This window comes from Anas acuta, chromosome Z, assembly GCF_963932015.1.
Source record: "Anas acuta chromosome Z, bAnaAcu1.1, whole genome shotgun sequence".
Taxonomy (NCBI): domain Eukaryota; kingdom Metazoa; phylum Chordata; class Aves; order Anseriformes; family Anatidae; genus Anas; species Anas acuta.
In genome coordinates this window covers 48,824,972-48,832,673 of record NC_089017.1, presented here as the reverse complement: position 1 = coordinate 48,832,673, position 7,702 = coordinate 48,824,972, and positions in this window count along the sequence as shown.

Sequence of the window (7,702 nt, the reverse complement as noted above, 5' to 3'; positions counted from 1 at the left end):
CTAACTTGCTCCAGACATTAACAACAGGGTTTAAATACCAAATATCTCGTTCTTACAACCCCTTCATCTGCCCCAAGACACCATAGGCTTTGTAACTTTAAACCAAGAAGCAGTTTCAGAGCTTGTAAACTACTGAGTCAGGCCTTTGGTTACAGCTCCAGCTTGGATGTCTGTGGAAAGCAGGACACAACACTTGGTGAAGTTAGGGCCAGTCAAGGAGAGGAATGACCACTTCTCTGGAGACAAGGTCAGCATATCCTTGTGATCTTATCAGTGAGCACCTCCAGCAGAACAAGGGTAGCTCTCTGACCTTGTCCTCAAGGAGCCATGGTGGAAGAGGGCCAATGTGTCCACGCTTTGATGTCTCACCATCACAGAGCAAACTTTCAACTGTACAGGCCCAGGTAGCAGAAGAAAATCTCAGTGAAGTCAGGGCTGAGGCTCACACTAACCAAGAAGCCCACTGCTTTGAAGAGGTACCGACATGTGCCTATACAAAGAGTCTGAGTGCTTTGAGCAAGTCAGAAACCATTCAGTAGATGACAGAGAAATTAAGGGCTAGAAGCAGGTCTTGCTGCATTTTTTAAACATTTTTTTTTTCACCCACAATATCCTGTTTATCAGAATGAAAATTAAAACAAAGTGAATATATATATATATTAATACCAATTAGATGCAGACTTTTCATCAAAAATCATGAAAAATGGAAAAGAAACCTGAAACATATTTCACAGATTCTTTTTGCACCATAGCTATTTGTTTCAAAAAGTTATCATTTTCATACAAACACAATTAAATACTTTTCCTGGCAACTAGTAAAAATCTCTGCTATTCAGAGATGCTCTACTGACAAATTCCAGCAATCCTTCCAAAAGATACACAGCACAAACACTGAACCCAATCCAAGTCTGCAGTATTTCTTCACTCCTCTTCAGTGTTATTGACTGCCTCTGCCCTAAGATAAAGGAAAACTAACAATGCATTTCTGACAAAAGTATGAAAAGGACAGACATTTCCTTCAGCTCTAACAGCATTTTAGCCATTCTGAAAATGTAGCATGATAATATGCCACAACGTCTTCCAGGAAAAGATAAAAACCATTTAAAAGCAAGCAGAAGCTCCTTGAAGGGATCATTGAGGCAGCTCTTACGGGGAGTGGAAAACGTGGCTTTTTTATCCGAGAGCAAAGCATGGATGCTTCACAATAAGGCTGGAAACACAAAACATCTGTACCTGAATACAGAACCTGTTGAAAATCACACTGCAGAATTTAAAACTCCCATTGCAGATTCATTTCTATGTTTATCTTGTCCAAATGAGCTGACGCACTAGTGATTCTTATGAAGCATGTTGCAGACACAAGCTTGTAACACTCATGGCCTCCTCCTGCATGGCGTGTCCGTATTTGTGGTGTTCACAGAGGAGGTAAATGAAGCATAGGAGGTGTTTGTTTTATCAAAACTCACAGAGTGAAAATGACGATGTTTTCCTCCAGGGATCTCCGTGTTGTGTCAGCTAACATCAACAGGCTTGTACTGTCTATTGCTAAACATGCAACTTCGTGAAGCTTAGCGGTGCTTTGGGGAGGTGAGGGACTGTAATGTGAAAATGGTTTAAGAGGAAGAGTTTTTACCTCTGGACCAGTTCCAGGAACTAGAATCCACAGAAAAAATACCTACAGCAATGGGACAGCACAAATTTTCCACTCAGGATGAAGGTGAGGAGCATTGGTGGTTATTTTTCTCTTTAACTGCTGCTTGCACAAACTAAAAACTTTAACAAGATCACAGGAGAGCAGGAATAAAATGAAGAAGACAGTGATAGTTTTAGGGGGAAGAATGGGGCAGTGCTGTCTGAGCACCACTGGCCACTTGTGTACAATTAGGGATTTTAGAAATATTCACTGCAACAGGGAAGAGGCGCTCTCTGTCCTCTGTGGAACATATAATCACCAAGGCAGGAAGATGTCATTGACTGATGAGATGGCAGAGGTACCAGGCACATTTCCTCCTGTCCCCAGAGGAGATCACCAGCCGAAAATATGGACCAGCTTTGAAGCCAGCTGTTGCAATCACGCTGCAACAAGGCTATGGCTGGAATATTTGGCAAAAGATGCACTTTGCCAATGGCTTAGCAAAATATCACTCCTTGGCTCGTCCAAGAACATCATTCCAAGTGCTGGTGAATCAACACAAACCTGACAAGACAGCAAGGCTGGCAGAAGACAGGCACACAGGGACCTGTCATTAGTAGTTCAGCTTCTTAGGAAAACAAAGGTTTTCATGACACTGCATATACCAAGCACCACTGCCAGCATTTAATAAATAAATAAATAAATGAATGAATGAATAAATAAAAATCAGATTCCTGTGGTATTGCCCTGAGCTTTTCTGCAGCTACTGCTGCATCACTGATGTTCCCATAAGCATCATTTCCCTGTCAATCAGGAAAAATATCTGGTAGTAAGATACAGACAGACAAAAAGGGAAGAAAACTTTCCATTCCTCACAATAAATCTGCATGTTCTCCAAACCATCCAGCCATGCTGTAATCTGCTGAATGGCGTAAATGATCACCCTTAATCTCTATCCATGCCCAGCAGCTGGGAAATAAGCCTCCAAAGGCTGCTGCTGATTTAGGAGCCCATTCTTCCCTTAAGCTGCAGGGATCACTTCTCTCCCAGTGCTCTCTCTTGCAAACCTTTGTGTGCAACCTAAGAGACGGGCAGAGAGACTCAGTAGGAAGCAGTGTAAATTTTACCCCGACATTCAGACAGAGACAAAATGTTGGCTTCCCAGCCCCCAGAGTGTAGTGTGACAGAGAGCTTCTCTTATCTGTAGCTCAGCTTCTGGGGATGGCAGCCTCAGTTCTGGCCACCCCACTGCCACAGCCAAGCAGAGGCACTGTCCTTGCTGCAGCACGAAAAGCCGTGCTTCAAGCAAAAATGGCAACAGCCAAACACTGCCAGGGTATCTGACTCCGCTAGGAACTCAGCTACAGATTCTTTAGCTGTACAAGGCACACAGATTTGGGGAGGCTTGTTTTTCACCCAATTTCTTAATATAAGTTTGCACAGCTTGACCAGGAAAAAGGAGGTGGTGAAGGGGGCAGTGCAAAGTTTGTACCAGCTTTTAGCATGCTGGTCTGTGAGAGTCTTGCTTCTTTCCAGCATAGCAGAGGAAAAGGGAAGAAGAAGGTAGGGTGAGGTGGGTGACTAAGGGACTAGGTGGGTAGGGAGGGCAGGGGGGAAGAGGATTCTAATGAAGTGTCTTGTTCAACATTTAAAAGCTAGGTGGAGTCCTTCCAGCAATATGATTTAAAGTGTCATTCATTAGAAAGAAGCGTATCTGAGTATTCAGTACATAATAACTTGGAAGAAAGCACTAAAACCCTCATGTCTAATAATGAAGTCCTCTGCTGCAGCCATTCATCAAATATATTTTTCAAAACTTGAAATTAATACCAGACACGAACAATCCCAATCCGTCTGCTGAAACTCTGCACCAAAGCAAGGTGCGTTTTGTTGGATCCCATCCTGACTTCTAAGCCAACTCCGCTACCAGAAATGTATGGGTAGAAGTGTAAGCCATACTCTCAGCAGCAGACATGGACTGGTACTAGGAAAGCATGCTTGCAGCAAGAGAAGGATACAGCCGTTCGCCACTGCCCTCTGAGTGAGGTGAGAGCAGGTACCTGCCTTCTCCTTTTCCACCTGTGCGACCCCTGGGATCACCAGGAGGTGAGTCCTTCTGCTTGTAGGAAAAACTGTTCTCAAGAGCCCCACTGTGAGGCTGGAAAAGTCAAAGCTAATTCATTGCCTTGATGACTCTCCGCAGTGCTCTCGCACACTACCAGGGGGAGATCAGGAGTGTGAGCACAGCTTCAAGCTGCCACAGTAGTGACCTTTTACAAGAAAGCCAAAGTTGTCACAAAGATCATGGCCTTCAATATTCAGTACATCTAAGCCTGCCTTTTTGTGGAGCATGGCTAAAGTTCCTGACAAAAGCACATTGCAGCTGGACTTGTAGTTCTGTCACGGAAGAGCAGCTTGGCATTGGTGAATATGAAATGCTCCAAATCCTGAAAATGAACCGTTGGATGTAAGGCATAGAGGAAGAGGAGACGAAGGAAGAGGAGAAATTCCAACCACTTCAGAAACGTGTGTAGTCCCATCACTGTAGGATAACATTACTAAGTCATCAGACTTCAGTTTCTTCCTTTGTAAATACCCATACACATACATACGCATGGCAGTCCCTTTCTAGAACCACAGTACATGTCTTCCTACCTGCATTCAGCCTCCGATGCTCATAAGGCTTTGTGCTGGATATTTATGTCCTGTGTGAATGTGGCCTTATCAGGACAAGCAGTGTAAGATGAACCTTCCACTCACCACACCAGGCTCTCAGAGTGACAGGTGGACCTCCCATGAAAAATATGCCAGAGAGGCACTGTTGCTTTTCACACTTTTCAGGATTTGCAAAATGTCATTATGTAGTCATTCAACAGGATGATAAAGGCCATCACACAGGTATTCAGTTAGAATGACAATTGTCCTCTCAGAACAATTGTTCTCAAAATCCACTTTCGCCCCTCAGACATTAATTACAGTTTGCCACACACACAGACTAAGGACGATGTCTCTATATGTCCCCTACGTGTAGCTGATGGTATTTCTTTTTTGCCTTGCCTCCTTAGCACAAAAGGGCAGAGAGAAGGAAGATGAGCAAGCAAAATTCTCGCAAGGCACCTAGTTTTCCCAGCAGCTGGAAGACAGCAAAGGACAAATTTCAGCCAAAGACTCCCAGTCTGAGTTCCACTGTGCAGCACACTCACTGGGAAGGTGGGAGAATGTAGTGTCACTCTTAGGGCTGTAAAGGAAATGGTTGCCCCTGCATAAAAGTTCTGCTGCTCAGTGGAGGAATCCTATTCAACACTCTCCAGTTCTCCTTTACCATACTAAAAAACATGGAAGATGGTTGCCAGTTGAGAGAAATGTCTTCTGAGTTGCAGAACTTCATGTGCAAACACAGTGGCTTGTGAGTGATTGTTCCCACGAGTTCCCACCACAGACTCCGAGCGCAGCTGAGAACTCGTATCTTCTTCTTAGGGACAAAGGTGCACATCCTCTTTCCCACTCTCACCAACATGCACAGAAAAACATCATATTGACAGTGCCTTTACCATGCAAAAAGGAGAGCTGGGATTGTTTACCATTCTGCATCACTCATCAGCTTGCTTATTGGCAAATACACCCTCTCCAATCTGTCTTTTTGCTTTGCAATAATTTAAACAGCTCCTGGTCCCTCCTTCTTTTCTTCAGTTCTAAACAAACAATAGCTTTGGTAGACATGAGAAAATAATAGCAGTTAAGTGCTTACTTTTAATTATACATAGGCTATATTCTTACTTAATGTAAAAATACAAGCCATTGTTCTCATATTCTGTTTCAATTCCCCAAATACGTTAATTATAGTTTACCACACTCATACCAGCAACAGTCATTACTTCTCAGAGGCACTTTTGAAAGCTGATCCTTTAACCTGTCTCTCTCCTGAACAAAGGAAAATGCATGCTGTTGCCTTGCATTTCCTTTTAATTATATATGATAAGAATATATGAAATCATATGGAAACATTTACCAGCCTTTTCCCAGAGAAGTTGCCTGGATTCTAAGCTATGCACTCTGTATGTCATCCATAAAGGAGGGTTTTTTTTAGCAAGGAAACAACCTCAAAGCTGCAGTAAAATCCATAGGAAGAAAAAAAAAATAACTTCACAAATCCCTCCACACTACACCCTATGTGGGAGTCAGCGGAAGGTAAAAGTCCAGGCCCTTCAGCCAGGACAGATCAATCAACTTGACCCTGGGTGTTGTGAATCCTCATTTACGTGCAAGTTTGTCTTCACTGTCTCTTCTGCTGAAAACTAAAAATGAAGCTAATTTTACCAAGAATGCCAGTGGCTTAGAGGCTATTCTGCTTTCTCTGTTACCCTTGATTGCAGGAGTGACCTGAGTTAGGCAGGGTGCAACCAAACAATCCTAGATGTCTAGCAGGGGCAGAATAAGAGCAGCACCATGATCATCCACAGCCCTTTCAACCTTTCTGGTTATGAGCACAGAAGAAAGGCAGTGCTCTCCCTCCTCCTCTGCCTCAGATTTTAGCACTCCCTTGCAAGGAGTCTAGTAGCAGGCCATAAAGCGACACATGACAGCATAATTTACTCTGCACACAGCAGAAAAGTGCTCAGGGCTCTGAAGTAGCCAAAATACGTAAGCAGAGCCAGGCAGGACTCTTTCTTATTGATATTACAGCAGGTTGGAAGAAGTCCCCAAGTCCTCCACCGCTGCAGAGGAGTTTGTGGTGAGGCAAAGAGGACATGCAGTGTCTTGGAGAGCTGCACACACCCATGCTTAAATGAGCGGTGGCAGGGAGGCCTGCACAGTATCAGCAGAAAAGATGTGACAGATGATCCGGCTATGGGCAGCACATGATTTCTGGAAGGCCATAACCCCATCCAATTAAAAACAGTGCTCCTACAGAAAGTCTTCAAAGTCAGGGCTCCTGACTGAAGCTGATTTCCAGCCTTCTACCCTTGCAATTCCTTTCAGTGTTCTTCCGGCTCCTGTGAAAGGCAGGTCTCATCGTCCTCCTTGGGCTGAGAGAAGGGTGAGCTGTGCCGGAGCTTCAAAAGCAGACACGCCGACAAATGTCCAAAGTTTGTTTGGGGAGGTTGCAAAGGAGCAGGCTGGCTGCAGAGAGTGGGAGTGAGGTCAGAGCACTTTCATTAGACTAGGCCCCTGTCAGCCCAACCAAAACACCGCCTCTGGTTTCATGGCACTGAACACTAGATCTATGCCTTGATTGCAAAGCTGGCACCGTTTCAGATAGGAGGTCTTCTCCAATTAAACTGAGAAGTAATGTGTACTCATTAATCTGCATGTGGGTGTAAGTCCAACAGCTCTGCTGCTTTATACAGCAGGATCCAGGCCACAAGGGCCAGCCATGGCAATAAACCAGCCTTTGACACTTCTGGGATACTCAAGCCCACAGGCAGCCTCTGTGGCACTACCACAAGCTCCCACAGCATGACAGAAAGGTGTTGCTCCTCCGTCGGGCTTGGTTACAGCTCGCCCAGGGGCAGATGTAAGCCACACCTATGAATTTTACTTTTGGCTGCTGACAGCTGACAGTACAAAAGCACTGTCCCGATGAGACCCAACCTGCTCTGCAGCAGGTGTGCTTCCTGCTGGAAGTCAATGTCCTGTTGCAACCCCAGACTGTGGGGCAGCTCTGACCCACAACCACAGCCAGGAGCAGAGGGCGAGGGCAGCTCTCCCTCACAACACACCACCTGCCTTACCCTCCCAGCCCGAGCACCACTGCTGGTTGGCCTCTTTGGAAACTTTTTTTTTTTTTTTAATGCAGTAGAAGTCATGTTAAGGAACCAGTTTCTTTCATTTTCTCCCTCTTAGGAAATGCTGTGCATTCAACATTTCCTGATTGCAGACTTTCTAACCTTTAATTGCTCTTTTTTCCTCCTCTGGACTCTCCAGTTTGTTTCTGATTTTCCTAAAGGGATACCTCATCAGTGCTGAGCACAGAACAGTAATTGCCTTCTCTGCTGCACACAGAGAACAGATCTGCTGTTAACTGAGCTGAGTAAACTCCTGCTTGCACATTAGGAGCAGGAATCACAA